We start from the raw sequence: 20683 nt of genomic DNA, 5'->3' as shown, positions 1-20683 counted from the left end.
TATTTTATATTAATAATAATTTATTATTTTATTCCACCCCAAAGTCTGCATTTAAATTAGTGCAAAAATAATATTGTAAGCATAACTTTAAATTAAAATTTTGCATTTAATCTAATTTTAGGATTACTATTTCTGTTTGGTTTTTTTTACATTAAATTTTAATTCCAAAGTGAAGGTATCTGGTAATTTAGACTTTTGGATATGACAACCCTTATAGTCGGAACATCTCAAATTCCATAGATCTTGGTACAACAATGGCAAAAACGTGAAATAACTTTTATTAGGTAATTGATTTCATTAATGTTAAATGTCTGAATTTATTGCACTGAATTTATTGCACGTGACCGTACCATCCACCTATTTAACGCGGTCTCGTGGATCATCTCGCAGATTGATAACCGAGTATCAATAAGGCGTATGTGTTATACGATAATCCCAACAAATGACGTTGGGTTATGGTCTCGTAACTACCGACGAGAGCCATGTGCACGCCCGATCGCCGCGTTTATTATTACAACGGTCGACACAGTATCTCGCATCGTGTTAGGCGTGAAACGGTCGGACAGGTCAAGACCCCGTTCCTTATCCCCCGAGCTGGTCGGTGAAATGAATTCCTCGCGAGTGCCCGTGCACATCCGTGTGCGCACTCGTATACTTACACGCTCCGTTCCGCAGCGACATGAGCGAGCGTATATACATGGCACTATTTATGAGTTATTAATGTCACTGAGAAACGACCCAGAACCAACGGACTCGTGGGATACTTCCGGTGATCGCGACACTGATAATCCATCTCCAACCCTGAAAACGCGTCCTCGCCGTCACGCAGACTCACTTCTCGCCCCTTTTTTTCGTCTGTCGCATCCGGCTGTTGACGCTTTTGATTAGTGATCGTTATAACGTGAGATACACGATTCAACTCGGTTGAGATAGCGAAAAAACGTAATGATTCAGCTTTTGAAGAGAAAAAGGAGCGTAATGTGATATAAAATATTATACAAAATCATCCAAGCATTATCACTCTCTAAAACTTTTAGAACAAATCTTAATCTTAAAGATTAAAAATTGAATCACTTTTCTCAAGATTGGCTCAATTTTCATTTTTCAGAGCAAGATTTCATTCCAAAACATTTAGAAAGAATACATTGCATCTTATCTGATAGAATATTAATGTAAATAATATTAATGTAAATATAATAGAAAGCTATTAAAGAATGTATTATCTCTAAATATTTTATTTTTTAATTGAAAATTTCATAGTGTCAATTCTCATGAGTTTAAATAGCTTTCCTAGTATGATTAATATCTACTTTTTATGCGACAATTAAATTTTACACATTTTTACATAATTCTTTAATTTTTAATTTATATAAAGCAACATCATTATAAAACTAAATTTTATTATAACGTTCAAAATAAAGAAATACCTATATTACGCAGCAATAAGGAAAAAGACTTTTGAAATAGTTAATAAATACAAGAGCGATACGTTTTAGATGAAGAAAGATGTCTCTCCATCGTTTGGCCGGGGAAAAATGATACTGACTCATTTGTCGTGCCGGTACTTAACGGCAAGTTTCGGTAATGTTGGAACTTTTCGTGTTAATCTCTCTCAAGGTACCCCAACGGACTCGTCCCCCGCCATGAAATAACATAAAACTTTTCGTTTCTCCGGAACCACCCTCCTGCTCGCACTCTTCCTTTCTTCGTGACGTCGCTCAGGACTTTTACTTTTAAATCATTCAGCCGACACCCGTTACATTATTCAACCACTAAAACCTCGCTATGCGGATTTCTGCAGAATCTCAAGGATCCCTTCGTACCCTACCCACTTTTATCCCTTTCTTCGCTCTCAAACCCCTTCACCCTGCTGCGTATTTGCACGGCCGCTTCTTATTCTTCGATGTCGATGCGAATCGCGAAACTTCCCACGAAATTCCCTCAATAATTCTTGTCCACGCATTAGCATTATGGTCGCGTTATGAAAGTTCACGCGAACGAAGTGAATTATTTGGTTTCGGGATTTACGTTTTTCTAAATCGTCGTTTCTGTATCCTATATCCGTATATTATTCCGGATCACTTGCACGATCTCAGCAAGTACCGAGTTGGCCGAAATCTGGGAAACCCTACTGAATTTCTGCAGTAACATTTTATCAATAAAACATCTGAAAGGAGCAAAATCCATTCTGTATCAATCATTTGAAAATTTAGGAATCGTATCTTTGTTAATATTATAGTCACGTACAAATTCATCTCACCATCACTCACATACGCTCTACGAGCGTTAACCCTTAACTAAAGTCATGAAAAAAATGTTACATTTCTATTCTTCTAACGTCCACATAGAACCCTCATTTTTCAAAAGCTAATAAAAACAAAACTCATTTTTTAATCTTAAAAATATTTTTATCATATCTTTTTGATATTTGGACCTTCATTTATCTGTTTTTAATCAAAACTGATAATGAAAATCTAATAATTAGTTCTGCATTAATTCTTACTTAAGTATTATTTTATTTATATATAAAGTATTATAAAGTATAGTTAATAAACTTTCCTCTAACAATAAGTAAAATTTAATATAGAACCAATGGGTCCACGACATCAATTAAGCGTTAAATATACTATATAAATATCCTTGAAAAAAGGAATAAAGGTGAAAAGTAAATAAATATTTATATATTACAACTAAATTCATGGAAAATCTTAGAAAATCTTAAGAAATATCATTTAGTAAATTTATTTAAAATTATAAATCATTTCAACACTGCTTTGGTAGTTTAATAATATTACGATAATGCTTACTGTTTAGATAGAGTTGATGAGTCAATTACCCATGTATAACGATTTAATATGAGGTTCGTGAACTTAATGTCCACTTTTGGATGATTTCCAGGCGTTCGGAGATCCTACTCTGATATCGTCGACAAAACGAGCACAACCGGGCTATATCCTGTGCAATAAGGTAGGAATGTTCTCACCGCTTACTATACACTAATATAACATCCTCGGTACGATAATTGTCTGCGATAGCACTTGGATTTGCGTTTCGCGCGAATTATATGCTTTATATCTTGGTAAGAAGAAGAACCTGTTAACGTGGAGCGTTAACGTATAGGGTTTTGTTCGCAAGCATGAAAATCAAGCGATTGTTTTTGATAATTTGCAGCTCATTTCCTTCAAACCTTTTACCGATCATATCGCACAGTTCATCACTGTGTTTCCAGACGATGATGTCAACAGTGTAACTGATAAATGATAAATAGGAGAATTTATCCATCTCTAGGGAAATAATCAGATTATGCAGAGATTGTTATCGTGGTTATCGTCTCGTTTCTGTTGGACGATCAATGAATAATAAATAAAATAATACTTATTGCTTTGTGTGAATAGAGAGACGTGGTTCTTTTGTATAACACGATTAGTGATGTTGATTTGTGATAGCGATTAGCTTAATAAATCAAGTCACGAAAGATACAGTAAAATATGTTTTGTTTACTTCAAAAAGAACTAGAAAAAAACATTCATTTATACTTTATTTGTTTTTGAAACTTGTTCATATATAAATGCAGTTGTAGTTCGTATAAACGAAGTTCTACTGTAATATAAATACGGTATATAAATGTGTTCGCAAACTACAAGAAACTACAAACAACAAGATAAACAAATTAATTATGTGAATAAATAAAATCCGTGCAATGCGACGTGACATGTTTTTTGTCATTTATAAATCAAATGTTTGACTTTATGCATTATATTTGTTATTTAATTCGACGAGATGTTTAGCGTTCGATACGCTAAAATGGTATTACGTCGCAAAATGGAGCGAGAACGGAGGCAGCGGTAAAGAGAAAGCATCCCATAAACACGGGGAGGAAAGGAAGAAATATAGCATATAACACAGAAATAAATATTCGCGTGACGAGATGCAAATCGATTTGGCGAAATATCGAGATATGTCCGCACCTCGTAATGTAAAAAAAACTTTATTGAGAGAATTTGCATTCGAAAACACGTGTATACGACAGGGTGTCGCCGCGCTTCTTTTCATCTATGAATTTCGATCAGCTTAAGCATATAGTCGCTTAAGAAAAATATCGGAGTAGACCTTAAATGATTGAAAATGTTATCAACTTTCAATTGAAATTACTTGTACATATAATTTAGTTTAAAATTAAAAAGCTATTTACCTAAGGTACACAGTTGGAAAAAACGTGTTGAATTTAACATAAATCACATGTCCCAAACGGTCCACTCAAATTTTTGAGTTAATTTTACACAAGATGAATATATTAGAAGATAACACAAGTATTATTAAGAGAATAATTATATTAAGAGAATAAATACAAAGAGAGATAACACATCGACACAGTAAACAAACCGTGGGAACATTTTTTTTTTCAAAAAATTAACATTTATATATGTTAAATTAACACATATTTCATTCATTTGTCTTAGAATTTACGTTTTAAAACACCTTTTTATGTTACTTGTTCACTTACTCATAAATTTTGTCATTTTGACACTAAGAAACATCGAATATCAATTTCACAAAAAATCTTCAAATAACATAATCACATTATGTTGTATTAACACTCGAATATTAAAAAATTCAACACAAACTGTTAACACAAACGTGAGTGGACCGTTTCCAACACAAATACACAAATTTTTTTTACTGTGTAGCAGGAAACGTGAAAAAGTAAAAATCGTACTTCAGAAAACTCTTCGTGAATGAAGATCGACTCTCTCTGTTAAAGAATGTATAAATGGAGGAAGATTCCGTCACACGCGTCCTCTGTATGTTCTTTTCCATATAAATTAAGGTTGCCCATTCGAGTCCACGTCAATCGGAACGAATCACGCCGGTGGTGGACGACGTTTAAATTAACTTCAATCAATCCTTTCATCCGCCATGCCAGTTATTTATTGCCCGCGCTCCAATGAATTCTCATTCGAGCTACGTTCTCGCATGTACGATCGCCTACATGAATTCTAATTACACCTTTTTAGTTCGGTCTTTCGTATTTAGAGGTTTGATATCTGGGTCAAGTGAGATTTTAAATGCAATTTATCGCTGCGGTAAAGTTTCTATTTGCGATTCCATCCGTTTATAATTGGCTTTCGAGATTTTTGAGGCAGTCAATTTAATACTTCGTTACAGCACAATGTAGTCTCTTTCTCTAACCTATATATAGATATATGGTACATATCGATTCCTTATTTCATACGTGACACAATTAAAAAGACGTGATTTTCGAATTATTATCATGAATAAGTTAGATAGATAACAGACATTACTTTATCGATTATTAAAAATGAATTAACTTGATTCATAAAAATTTATTTCATAAAAAATGTCAAAATCGTTACAATTCAAAAAAGATATTTTAAAAGTTGCGAAACAAAATTGACAAAAATGACATTTGATCATGACATGTTAAGAATATTTTCTATTTGCCAATGTTATTTGATTAGCCAATAATTTTTTCAGTTGTGTTATTTTTGAAGTAAGACAGCGATATGTATAAGTTAAATCAACAAATTAATCAAATTTTATGAATAAAATATAATGAGAAATGGGTAAAACATGATAAGTTTAATTGAACTGTATATATTATTTTTGTAACTTATTTGAAATACTTTAATTTTTATTCAGATCATGTAAAAATTGTGAAATCATTTAATTGGAATTGGTTCCTCAATTATTTCTCTTATTCTTGCATACAATGTTAATTAATATTATGTTGATTTTATTGTAAAGTAACAGGAATATTAATATAATACTTTTCAGTTGCTGCAGGATGTCGGTATGTACAAGCCGACGTTAAACAGCCACTTTACTTCCATTTTATGTTACTTCCTCTCCTCCCTCCGTATTTTCCTTTTGCGATGGCGAATGATTAATAACGGCACATTACGGGCTTGTAATTTATCAGAATAATACCGCCACACATACAAAAATAATCAATTTACACCAACGCGCCATTTAGCTTCTATTTTCTGGAAGTTAATTAAATTACGGTACCAAGTTAAAGCGTGCAGAAAGGAAGGAAGCTTTAAATTGTATGTTCGCAACGCTTTAATAGTCTTCAAATAGAATTTATTATATAACGTATTATTCGCTATTCGGATTGGGTCCAGCGAGCCTAATGCAACGCCGACTGCAGCGCGATGCATCTCTTCTTGGGATCGCCCACGGGGAAGCTCGTGTAAAAGTCAGCGTTAAACAGAGCCCTTGCTTCCACCTGAGTGATTAATAACATCTTGGCAAGCGTTAAATGCTTGTGCTTCTTCAGATTAACCGAGGCAAAAATCGCCAAGTTTGAATGGGAATGCGTATGCCCGCGTCCTCCAAACTAAATAAATCACCTTGGGAAAGGCCTTCCTACGCGAACATTCTTTCGCTTCTTCCTCCCTCGTCGCCAATTTTTTTTCTTCTCGTAACTTGAGTTATAGCAAATAAAGGAATAAAGACGGTGGGTCACGTGGGAATATCATGCGACGCCATAAAAATAGTACCCATGTTACATTGTGAACGAAATCAATGATCACTGATATTTCTTAATGCGAATGACAGTTTGTAGATTATAAAAATTATAGCAATTTTTATATGTAAATGACACAGAAGGGTATGAAAATGTTCAGTTCAATCATTCATTATTTATGCGCAAATCATGATTATTGTAATAACTATTAACACTTATAAATATATACATATAATACATAACAATTTTTTATTATTATAAAAACATTTTATATGATAAAATTTAACTTATATGCTAATTTTTTAAAGAGTATTTATAATATCAAATAATCATTTACCTGAGCAGACTTTTTGAAATCTTAATTAATAAGACTTAATTAAAAACTGTATGGCTTTCTCGTTCACTGATGTTAAAAAACTTGAATATGATTAACTCTCTGAAAATGACGGTGGCTATTGATGCAACTTAATTAGAAATCTCTTTATAAAAAATGTCAAACAATTCAATTTTCTTTATATTACATCTGCAAATTTGAGTTACTTTTATTAAACTATTATATAAATATCATTATTCATTTTTTAAAATGTAATTTTAACGCCTTAAAATTAATTAGTGCTTTTTAATTAATATAAATTAAATGGGTCTTGTGGACGCAGCGTCAGTAATTGTCTTACAGATTTTAGCGTTAGCTCCAGTTAATCGAAGCATTTTTTTCGTCGCATATGTATATATATATATGTACATATATGTATATGTGTAACGTAAATACGAACGTAAAGTTTTAAGGTTCACAAAGCTCTTACACGGTCCTTACCTGTTTTAATAGTACGATCCACATAGAAGGGCGAAGTAGTTGATGCATGCAATGCCGAACCCGTTTTTCTTTTCTCCGCGATGACAGTATATTCTATATTGTAAGGCGTATAAACATGGTGAAGCGAATAATAAAAGAGATACTGCCCGAGCGTGTAATTCGCGCGCGAGGATCGGGATAAGGTATCAACGCGAAGGAGAACGGTGCTATCGCGAATAAAATAATGAATAAAGAAGTAAGCGCGCGTTGGGTGCGTAAAGTATCTGGCAGAAAAGAACATTCTTTCTCTGTAACGACATCTTCCCGCGATGCTTTATGCACTCGGCGTATCATAAAAATAAAATCCACTTTCTTGTCTATCGTCTGATATTGCTCAGGAAAACAAGACATTTCTTCGGTGTATAATATGCTCTGTGTTTTTTATACCGCTGTTACGAACTTGGTATTGTGCTGGTTTACTCCAATCAATTTTATGCGATTATTTTGATCGATGTTTCTCGCGTCTCATATGTTTCATTTTCATTTATATGGTAAATTTCGAAGCAAAATTTTATTCTTTATATCTGTGATCGTTATATCCATGACCGTTTATGTTCCGAATATAATACTCAAAATTATATGAGCTCATTTCACGTGCAAATAAAAGGGATTTTATTTTACAAAGTGTACATTTTCATATTAAATTGTATATTTATATACACAATTCTTTTTTATCGTTTAAATCGCTTATCATATTAATTTGGAAATATATAAATGTCGATTCAATACTTTTACACCATCACGTTGCGGGCGTGGATTGAAACGATGAAAGGAAAAGCGAAAGAAGACGAGTATACGTGGAAAAGGTTGCCGGAAAATTGCGGAAGTTGTTACTCTGCGTGATAAATAAAGTCGTACTTTCTCGCCGTCGCAAAGAATTAATCCCCCCGGCGTACTTGGTCGTCGTCGTAATGTCGAGTACCACGTCGAGTTCAGAGGGTATCACGTAATCTTTAATGGTTCTAATAATTTTCACTCTTCTCGTTCCGCGGTAAATCGAGAGACCGGCCATACCGCTTTCTATCACCTTTTGCAAACTGGTTTCACTCGAACATGTATGATGACAAAGAGAAACAATCGGTCTTTCGTTTTAGACACTCTCATCGCTGGGTTAGCGTTAACAGTAACTGTTTTATTTTATCTTCTATTGTTCAAGTAATGAATAAAAGAAACTTTTAGCAGCTATCCGATAAAAGTATTTAATCGTATGTATTTATTTATTGAATTGTATTTATTTAAATATGTATACATTGTTGCATTCATTTAATGGTTATTTTAGTAATTATATTAATTATGATCGCTTTGGTTTCGTGTATGTAGGTACATTAGCAATTAAATATCGACAATGTGATTATTAATATAATTTTAATTGTTATAGGTATATCTACAAATTTTAATTCATTTTTTTTAAACAAAAGCTTGAATAGTTAGCTACTATGTTTTTAGGAAATTGAAATCTATAACATCTAACTTTAAATCTAATTTCGAGGAATAAAATTTCTTTTTGTTTTAATTGAGAAATGGAAATTAATTTATTACTACATTTTACCGGAAGTTTTTACATTTCAAGAGATGAATAAAATTGTGTAATTTTAATAAATCAAGACTATGAACGTTACATTTTCCGCATTAATTTAATTTTATTTATTTTTGATTATTAAAAAAATAAAATTTGATTTAATACAATTTTATCTCTTCGGACGTAAAAATTTGGAAAGCAACGATGTGAAGTGGTAATCAAATTAATTAATTCGAACAAATATTTTTCCAGTCTTTCTCTCTTAAAAAAGGAAATATATATTTCACTCTTTAAGGAAACGTTAGTTTTAATGTGATAATAATGATCAGCATTGAATTCACAAATATAGGTACAAGAAACGTAATAAAATTCGGCGTGTATATATTATTAAATATAATATTAAATATTTCGTAGCTGTGTGACATGCACGCGGTGCTTTGTTTTTATTTTTACAACGTACTCTGCCGTTGCATAAACAAGGTCGCTGTGCTTGCCATTGGTACGGTATACCTCGAACGAGTGAGAAGCGATGCGTGCCGTTCCATGCATTGCCACTGTCGTTCCTCAGAATACGATCGTTCCTTGTGAATATTCGCTCAAATATTTGCGGTAACCCATGCGATTGATTGACCCGAATCAATACTAACATTTCGTAACAGTTGACGACAATATAACATCATTATAACAAAATAATGTTGTGAAACATGATGTTACAAAATTAATATTTCTTTTCACGCAACTTTTCTCATAGAAGTATAAATATTTTGGAATTAAAAACGGTTAATGAGACTTTTAAATTGCTTCGCGATATTAAGGGTTGTCGATTATTTTCTTAATAATTTTTGGATTTGGATATCACAGTATTGTATAGTGATGATATCTAACAATAATAATCTCGTAGTAATAATTATAATTAATTAAAATCATAATTCTCTCGTCTTAGCAAACCGAACATTATGGACATATCTCATATAAGTTGATGAAAAATTTAAAATACAATGCCATATTTAAGATAAATTAGATAATAAGGACAATTCAAGTAACAGAGCACTAATGTACCGACCGTTTATAAACAATTAATTCGATATGCGAGAAAAAGGATTTCACAAAAAATATTTCGTGGTATAACGATAAATTGGCCAGTATAACATCTCGCCTGTTTTTTGCGGTGTATAACGTGCTGTTTGTGTTGTATTTGCGCGGTCCTCTTGTTATCATTCGCACGACAGGAATCGGGTGAGCAGCAGTTCCGTGTAATGTATTACTTTTCAAAACGCGATCAAGTATCGAGCAAAAAAAAAACGAAATCGTTCCCTATGAATAATTAGCAATCTGCGTCACTAAATTCTATAATCAATGACTCGCGAATTTATTGAAGTTGTTTCTCAAGGAGATACACACTGTTAAATCTATAGTGTCAAATTTAACTTAACGTGAGTCGCCACTGTTCCTACTCAATCATATCGTTATTTTATACTAAAACAATGGTTATATTTGACATTATACAGTGTCAATTTAACACTATATAGTGTCAAATTGACACGATATAGTGTCAAATTTAACTATCGTTTTGATAAAAAATAATGACATAATTATATTTAGTAGGAGCAGTGGCAACTCACGTTAGATTAAATTTGACACTATAGATTTAACAGTGCACATAGATATTTCTTGTAATTTATTCACTTAAAATTGAAACTTACAATACTCGATGGAAATTAGAATTTGGCAGACATTCAATCAAATATAAAATATTTAGAATGGCGACTGAAATATTAGTAATCCATATCATTATACATATAGGTAATAGATAATTGGCAGTTACTCTCACAGAATGAAGATAATCAACGAAAGAACTAATTAGCATCATGGAAAAGCAACAATTAAACTTCTTACACGGCTTTTAAGAGTGGAATTTTTATAACTTATCCATTTATAATATTAGGTAAGTGAAAATTGATCGAAAAATGTTCTATTCAAATAAATGAAGATCATATTCGGTTAAAATATAAAGTATTGCTATCTAAAAATATTTTTATGTCAATTTAATTTGTTAATTTAATGAAATATAAAACGAAAGATAAAATTAGTTGATTAAGAAAAATCAATATTATTAAATTTAAATATAAAAATTAAAAATAAATAAATCGTTATGTATAACTACTGATCTGAATGTGCTCTACGACTCTATTTGATTGACTTACTTTTATTGTATAAAACTTGAAAACACTCAGTAACAATGAAATTATTTATTTGTGACTATTGAATTATTAATTGGATAAATTAATGATATAAAAATATTCTGGATGGTCAATAAATCTCTAAATCTTCTTAATATTTGTCTCTTTAATAAATTAGACAAAAAAATATTTTTATGGTATAAATTTTTTGCAAGACATTTAAGAATTTTTCAATTACAAAAAACGGTTATCTCGCTGAGCGCCAGCCACGATAGTCTACTTGAGGAAACTTCATGGAATGCATTAGCCTCGCTAGTGTCACTCATTTTCGCCACAGGCTCGCGCAATTAAAGAGAGCACCGGAAGTAGTTCCTATCTCGACGTCGACCTTGCGGCTTCATCGTTTTTTTCTCACGCCATTCGTCGGAATTTTCGAGTGAAAGTATAGCTGACATTGGCTCTCGTTAGTCGTGATCGCGGCCACTCACGTAAATCACCCTCGGAATTCCACATTTGCGCGTCGCAGCTCTCGTCCTGTGTTACCGCTTTCTGAACCCCCTTGCATTCGCGCTGCAAGAAGGTAAATGTTGGCGAGATTACGGTCCTCGCTAAATTTATTCTATTAATTAAGTTTACCCGCCTCTGTCACTGCCTTGTTCCATCGTCGAGACGGTCAGTCCGATAGAAGATAATACGAGGAGGAACTGCTTCGTAATTCGTGAAGATTATAATCGCATGCGGAATCTACAATACGCATTTTCACAAGTTCTATTCGTCGACTGTACAGAAGTGCGCCAAGATCTAAACTTAACCATTTCGTTTCTAGTATCGTAGACAGCTTTTATCTTCGGTTAAAATACGAGAATGTACAGTGTCTCAAAATTATTCATTATATTCTTATCTTATGAATTCAATATAATTTATGAATTAAATCATTTTCAAAATCATTTTTATGATAAGCCGTTTGAAATAATCTAATCCATAAATTACCTTTAAATGGTTTTCAAATAAAATTAATTGTAAGACACGCCTAGTTTTATTTGTGTCATCTATTTAATTTAATTATGATCTGATAAATGTGTCTAAAATTATATTTAGTTTCTTCATATAGATACCTATGTATATATTTTTATGAATTGAATATAATTTAGCATTTATTAATTAAATTATTTTCAATACGCTTTGCTTTATTAGATATTTATTTAATTACAATTCGACAAATGTATCTTGCAATTTTATTATATTCTTATCTTACGAATTGAATATAATTTAGCTTTTTTATGAATTATATTAATTTAGCATTTATGAAATAAATCATTTCATTGTGTTTAACTTTAAATTTATTATCCATTTAATTTAATTAATTACTTGCAAAGATATGTTAGAAGAAACTTTTCGAAGAAACCGTATTTAACTTTATGCGCGACTTAAAATATACAAGAATTCGTCCTTCATTCTCTTTATCGTTCTATCGTAGAGAACAATTTAGGTGATGCAGTCGCAAGTTTCTTCGGAAGTCTGTATCAATTGCTGTGTTTTCCACTAGCGATAATCTGATGTTAACTACGCGCAAGAGGCGACATCGCAAGGAGGATGGGAATACGAGGGGCGAGGGAATACTCGGTGCCGGCGAAATTTCGGAAAATTTATGGTTGCGACCTCCACGAATTTCGAGAAGGGGCGAGAGAAACATCTTAACGAGGGGTCGGGCTATCGGCAAGAGAGCGGATGCGCGTTCCACTTCCGACGGGAATGGGACGGAGCCGTCGCCGGGGAATTATTGCGCCCTTCGTGCGCACCCCCGCCGGGTCAACACGCGTCGAAACTTCGCCGGGTGCTGTCGCACACCTGCAACAACGGTGGCATTCCCTTTAGTCAAAAAGCGGCCTCCACGCTTCGATACTTCGGGGTGGCGTGGTTCGCCAGAAAATCACATAGGATGCTACATTAACGCGTACTGCACGTACGCGAATGCGCGTATACACTTGCTAGAGTATTCATGCGGTCTTATTGTGTTGGCGAGGAAAAGGAAAGGGGTACGAGAAGCGATGAGCTTAATCAAATTAGTAACGTTTCCATCATGTTTTGAAGGAAAAGCGCGCCACGTCGGCGTGCCGACAACCAAAAATTGTGATTCGAATTTCCGTTTCCCGATATCGAATTTATTAAGTAATTTTTGTATATTCTTCTCGATAGACAAATGTTAAGATTTCTCACACGATGACTCTAAATTGTGTTAAGAAGAGAAAACGTACGAGGTTTTTTACAGAAACGTACAAAATAAATTTGTAATATAGAATTTTCTGTTTAACTCTCGCAATTCGTATAAATCCTATCGAATGGATGGAATAAATAAATAGAGTATTCGTGACAGGGAAATCACTTTTTAAATCGGTCATGTACGAAGGAACACTCGCACGCGTGAGATTACATATTAATTACATCGGCTGTTGTAATGGCTGTTCTATTCGCGTCCCGCATCATTTCGCGCATGGCCTAATAATATATTTGTCATTATTCTGGACCAGTTGTCCGCGCGCCGTATATTTTAAATAATGCGTGCGACGTGCGGTGCATCGTGCTGTGCAAAATTGCAATTGCAGTTTTCGCGCCTGGCCGTGCTGCTGGTCAATAAATTACAATTGTTCGTCGCACATAATTCTCTGTTGCATTAATAAATATCGTACGCTCCATCGGGCGCCACGCTGTGCGAGCTGTTTGTCCATTATGTTGTCGGTTCTTTAAACAACAAAAGAAAACGGGTTCGCGTGAAATACCTATGAATAATGGATTTCTGTCCGTCCGCTGTTTTCCGGGGAAAAAAAAAGATATCGAATATATGGAATGTAATAAGAGTATATTGAAAAAATGACCTCGATAAATTAAAAAAATTCTTTTTCTTTCTTTATATAAAAATCTTTACCTATTTTAAACTACACAATTTTCTAAACATAGACAATAGCAAAAGAGTTCGAATCCGAAATACAAAAATAAAAGGTTTGTAAATTTCTACTCTATTCCCGAGAAAAAAAACCGAGTTACATTTTTTGGAGGGTACATAATAGCATGGGTCTATTTTCGTTCTATTTTTCATTGGAATTCTGAGTTTCCACGCATCGGCGCTCACCGCTACCATTTCCGCGTCCGCTGATGACGTTTACACTTGCATTTCCGTCCTAGTGCCGCGTGGATCGGCGACTTCATACCAGCAGATGCAATAAATCTCTGTCAGGTCTCGTAACATCACGGCGTCCATCCAGGCAGCGATACAGGGATGCGCGTCGGATAACGATTTGTGCTACTTACTCAACAATTTACGTGCTGGTTAAACTAGGTTAGTTAGCAACAAAACAGCTCACATTCGAGCTATACGCGCGGCTTCTCGAAAATTGATCCGACTAATACTGGTAAACTGCATGTTATCGGTGAAGTATCTTACTACCGATGTACTTTTTAGATCCGTATTGTGGTGCTATTCCCAGAACTGAATTTAGTATACTTTCCAAATACATTGAATGCGCATTGAATGTACGGTGTTCCAGAACTGTCGCCATTTCTTTGAATTACAGATACTATAGAATGGATCTCGAGAAGTATATATGTGTGGCTGTTTCTCTGGTAGTTTTTAGTTGTTATAAGTAACTGAAAACAAAAGAGTGTAAATTACGGTGTACAATAAATAACATTAAACAAAAAGATGCAAATACTTTGATCCTGAATAGGTTCCTATATCTTTAAATATATTTCTAATTGCTTTCAAATGTATCAGTTTCTTCGTATAAAGTGAAATGTATCTCACTAAAGAGTGTATCTCACTAATGTCACTTTCCAATGTATCACTCTCTTTCTATAAAGTCAAATTTGCTTAAAATTAGTATATTAGTTGGGAAGGCTTCATCAGCTATTTGCTATCTTACCTCGCAATTTGCAGAAATCGGTTAGCTTCAACTCTGGCTTAACTTGATAACTACTAATGTAGACGAAACCTACATCTAACAGAAGTCTATGAAATTCCATATTAGTATTGGAAAGATAATTCTCGTAAGGTGTATAGTTTGTAATGTAAATAACGCTTATGATTTGTGGATATTTGCAGCGAAATATAAGAAATTAAAAAAGAATAAGCAATAAATTAAATTAAGAAGATACGATTTTTTTAAATATAATGCCACAGCTGTATTTAGCAGGGATTTTCTCAACGAATTCATTTTCTCTCTTTCGCTTTCATAATCGAGTGCTTTTCAGTGATACTTATTGTCTTACGATCTCTTAGCTAAAGGATATTTTTCGCATTTGGAGTATTATATAAGAATAGAGCGTGATATATCGCAGCTTGATACTCACAGCTTGATCTATCATTTTCTTTATTGTAATGACAAAAAAAAGATACGTACAATAGTCGAAGGTTAAATTATTTGCTGTGAATATTGTACCTACAATTAGAAACAACTCACGTCTCTAGATATACGTAATATGCATCTACAATGATTATTTAAATTATGTAGTTTTTCACCATTTATAAAATTAATACGTGATTTATATAGAAAGAAAAAAATTTGCTATGAACATCAATCCTGTATGCCATGACGGCAAAATTCTATTTGCAAATATAGGGATCGTAAAATTATTGCAGGCGTAACAAATCCTACTTACTTTTTTTATATTCGCTAAAATTATTTGTAACAAATGCAAAATATTTGTCAAATATGCAAATTTGTTTGCTATAAACAGCACTCTCTAAATCTGAATCAGTGGATAATCACTGATATCAGTACCAAGAATGCTACTGGTAATCAGTGAATTAAATGTGAGATTCCTAACCTAGCTAATCTTTATTATGTGATCTATCTAACCTTGTTTTAGTGGTTAAATTCAATGAATATGGTATTGGAAGATTGAAATTAACGTGCAAATATCAGTATTTTAGTCATATAATGCTCAAATATTCTTTCTTTTTTAGTTTTATTGATTATCAGTGTGTTTTGTAGATTATAGTTTTATTGAATTTCATTGATTATCAGTGCCAAGTATGCCACTGGGTAATTAGTGACTATCCACTAATTCAGATTTAGAGAGCAAATTTGACAATTAAATTTTGTAATCCTTTTTGCATTTATATATAGCAAATTTTTTTGTGAAGTCCTTATATATTTTTAATTAATCCTTTAGAGATGGCATTGTAAAAAGAATAATTTTTTAATTTTTAATTTTAAAATGAATGTTGCAACATTAGTATGCAACATTCACCCCTACGGGGTTAATTACTGTTATAGCCAGAAGGAAATTTATCACTTGAAAACGATTTTTTATTAATATCGATAATTTTATAACGAAAAGGTCAGTTTCGAAATTTGTCAAAAAGTTGATGAGCAAAATCGTAAAGCATTTTCTTTATATACGGAGTACAAGACGTATCTATTGTGTTTTATCGAAAAGCTTGAAGGCAAGTCACGGCATGCGGTTATTAAGGAGGAGCCGGACGCAGGCTAGAGCGCTCGTTCGTCTCCGACGGACTCGTTAACATTATCTTCGGGGTTGTAATGCGGTGCGTGCGGTAGCCCATCTCTCGAATCCCAGAGATTGCCCTAACGAATTTCCTGCCCGCGGGAAGTACGATCGTAAATCACTCGTTACCACGAATCGCTCGTCGTAATACCCCCGGATCTAGCGCGCGTTTTTAATGAGAGGACTTGAGAGTGCATGTTTTCCATGTCGATGAAAACGCGATGGTGATAACGATAAGTGATAACAATGCTGGCGATAACAGTATGGCATCTCGAGACTCGCGAAGTAGTATTACGCGTTTTTTATCAGTGATAATGAAGAATTAATATTATATCTTGATGCTCTTCAGTAATCAAAATAATATTCTGGTACTGTAACTTCCTCTCTCAATTCATATATACCTATCATTTTATAGTTATATTGGCATACTGAAACATTTACTTTTATCCTCAGTACTAATTAAAATAAAATTAAGAAGTTGAATTTAGTGTTTTGGAATACCGAGAGTATGATTTCAGGTGATCTTATTTAGACAAAGAGAAATTTTTCGGATTTGTAACAATCTGCACCAGTGACTGCACGAGACCTTTTTCAAGAGTCATTTTTAGAAAGCCATTTTTAGAAATAGATAAAATCTTTCAAGTCGCATAATGTTTATTTTGTTTGTGTAAAATAAAATAAAGTATTTTATTTTTTGGCTGAAAAGCAGACTGCAAAAAATTCACAGGGAGCAGCATACAACCCATGGACCGCAGCTTAAACATCTACATAATTTGTTCTTATATTAATGAAATGCACATAATAAGAATATATTTCTATTCATTATATATGTTATATGTTACATTCGTGAAATGAAATATCCGACTTATTATGCGTGTATGTATTTCCTATTTTTGTATTTTCTTCTACTTATATTACGTAATCCATGTATTCTTATGACATACGATAAAATGGCTCGCCGCCTGACTCATCGCGCGTTTTGCGAAAATGTATATGTTGACTCGGCCGTGCAATGTTCATTAGTGGAATCGGCTCGTAAAAGCAAAATGACTTGACATTTAACAAGGAATGATGAAAAGATAACCGATCGCACAAAAGCGCTAGTCGACTCTGTTTTCTCCGCAATGCTTTCTCTTTTTCTTTATATCTTTCTCTCTCGCTTCCTTTGCATAGAACCGATAGAAACAACATAACTAATCTTTCAATTGCCGGAGTTTCGACCCTGTCGCTTCTGCATCGACGCGATGTTATTGGAGAAGATTAATGCCCAGCGCTTTGGATAATTGATTAATTAAGACCTAAAGTGCCGCCCAAGGGCCGATTGATTTAAGATTAAAAGTGATTTTTTAATATAAATTAAATATATTATTATGAATACATTGTGCTGTGTGTATTGATATATTCCTTATAAAAACACAACGATTACGAAAAATTAATAATGACAAACGTTTTTATATACCTACTTATGAACTTGTGTTAAAATTCATATTAATCCTCTGGAGCTGAAATTTATATCACAATTACTACTAGTTTTGCAAGATCCATTTAATCTATGTTAATTAAAAGGCTAAGTAATTAATTTCAAGGATCCAAGTAATAACTCGTGTAAAAAATGAATGTTAAGTATATTTTAATAAAAATAATTCAATTGTAGATTTAGCACAAATAATTGTTTAACATTTTTAACAAAAAGATTTAATTTAATGGATCCCCAATAAACCCTTTGTCAGCATCGGAAGGGTATAATTAAATGAGTCCAATAGTTCGCGTCAGGAAGATTAATATTATTAAATGCATATAAAAACATTACTTTAACTAATAAATATTATACGCGAAGACTTTATTAATAATAAACAAGCTGGAATATTTTTATTCATAAATTCTGTAATTTTAAAATATTTTTCTAAAGTTACCAGAACTGTCTTGATTTCTTTTTCTGCAAGTTGCGTTTTTCTAGCGTCGTATCCCTTATTATAGAGTGTATTGAGAGTATATTGAGGACATATTGAAAATTTTTATGAATCAATATAGTCTATCGCTCTAGTATCTTGTATTGGATGTCATGGATGGGCATATATCCAGAGTACCATATATTTTTCATTTTCTGAAACGAATGACCACGTCCACGAAGACTATCTTCCTCTAGACACAAGTTCGCTTGATCTTTTTCTTCATCCCTTCATACTCCTTCCGACTGCGTCTATAAATAAAGGGAGGCGAGGTAAGTGCGGAGCCGGCAGGTTGTCGTCGGAGTCATTAAGGGTAGTGCTTCGGTTTCCCTTGGAAGCACAGGTTTCCAAGCGCGCTGGTGCGCGTTGTGTCGACGAAATGTGCTTGCATGCATGTAGACGTATGTACGTATACGTACGCAAACACGCGCTCAAGATGTCTCAGCAAAATGAGAGGTCGAGAACTGACTTGCAGTGGCGTCGAATTATCAGCTCGTTTCTCACGTGAAACGTTTGTTTTTGCAAGTATAGTTTGTCGCAAATTATGTATTTCAAAAAAAACACATATTTCTTTACAATACATTAAAAAGTGCCAAAGTTTTATTACAAAATTTAACTCATGTAAAAACAATTATGAAAGATTATGAGAATTATGTATACATATATAGGTACTCCAAGTCATCACTTCATTGATATTTTTAGGATTACTTACTCAAATATCCATAACAATGTATTTTAAAAATAATTTTTTAGATTTATATATAATAACTACAATCCAATGACTAATATAATATGGATCTAAAGATTATTGTTTAAAAAATGTATTATTATGGTTATTTAAATCAACGGGATTACAGTGGAACAAAAACTTGGTGTACCCAGGTCACATTAATCGCATTCTTGTAAATACATTAATAATAGCAATAACACAGTGTCTTAGAAATATATAAATAACAGATGATGTGTAAGATGTAATATAGAAATAATGTCTGCGTAGTATAAGATTATTCAATATTTTATTTGCTTAATCACATAATAGATAATTTTACAGACTAATAAGTCATTATTAATATTTCTTCCTTATATTCAATAGTTGCTTTTATATATATTTTTACAAATATTGTATTATATTTCTCGTAAATTGGTACAAATAATTTATATATTTAAAATCATTGATGGGCTATTGTGTTTTAATACGATCTAGGCACGCCAAGTTTCTGTTTCACTATGATCCCGTTGGTCATTTTAATCACTTTCGTTAATCAAGCTCGTTTGATTCGACTTAAGATTTGCATGAAAAGACAATAAATATCTTAAACTTTAGCTGCATATACTTTTAAATACATTAAATTGTTACTACATATACTTTTGGATGCATTAAACGTTTATTGCATATTGTTGAGTTATTATTGTTGAATAATTATTGTTGAGTTATTATTGTGTGTGTGTGTGTGTGTGTGTGTGTGTGTGTGTGTGTATGTGTGTGTGTGTGTGTTGAATAATTATTGTTGGGTAATTGCACTAATGACAAATAAGTTGTGAATAAGTTTTCCTAGAGTTTTTGAAGTCTTTTTTTTAAATGATATGTATGTATAATTTATATATGATTAGTTATTTGTATTAATCTCATACTCATTTTTGAACATTTAACTTTTAAATAAATATAAGTTTTTTAAATATTTATTATGTACTTTTAGATGCATATATATAGTTGACAAATCTTTTTTACCTTTTTTTTTGTAAGGATTTTTTTATAGGTTTGAATCTCAAAAACAATTTTCAAAAATATTTCCATACTTTTGACTTGGAGGGTATATACGTATATAGGTATATATGTACATATTTACACTTACATAAAATTTTTTAGGTAAGCTGATAATCAAGTTTTTTACAATTTACATTTATATTCAAGCTTAAATAAAATTTACGGACGTAGTTAAAATTAAAAGATTCTTTAAAATAACTTTGTTCGTCAAATATATTTTGGTCAAAAGGCGAAAGGAAGAGAAACGAGACTTGACGAGCTTTAGTCTGGAGTTTTATAAGACTGAATTAGACAAAAAGTTAGAATGTTGTTTCTTATGACGCACGATGTGTTCTTCTTTCCTAAGAGATGAATTTTACGAGGTGGTCGAAAGAAATGGGGTACATTCCTCATTATCACGGTTAAATAATGCCAACTTGCCC

The sequence above is a fragment of the Mycetomoellerius zeteki genome, unplaced genomic scaffold, assembly GCF_001594055.1.
Source record: "Mycetomoellerius zeteki isolate Tzet28-1 unplaced genomic scaffold, Tzet1.0 scaffold20, whole genome shotgun sequence".
Classification (NCBI taxonomy): Eukaryota; Metazoa; Arthropoda; class Insecta; order Hymenoptera; family Formicidae; genus Mycetomoellerius; species Mycetomoellerius zeteki.
Note: the sequence above shows the minus strand (reverse complement) of the source record.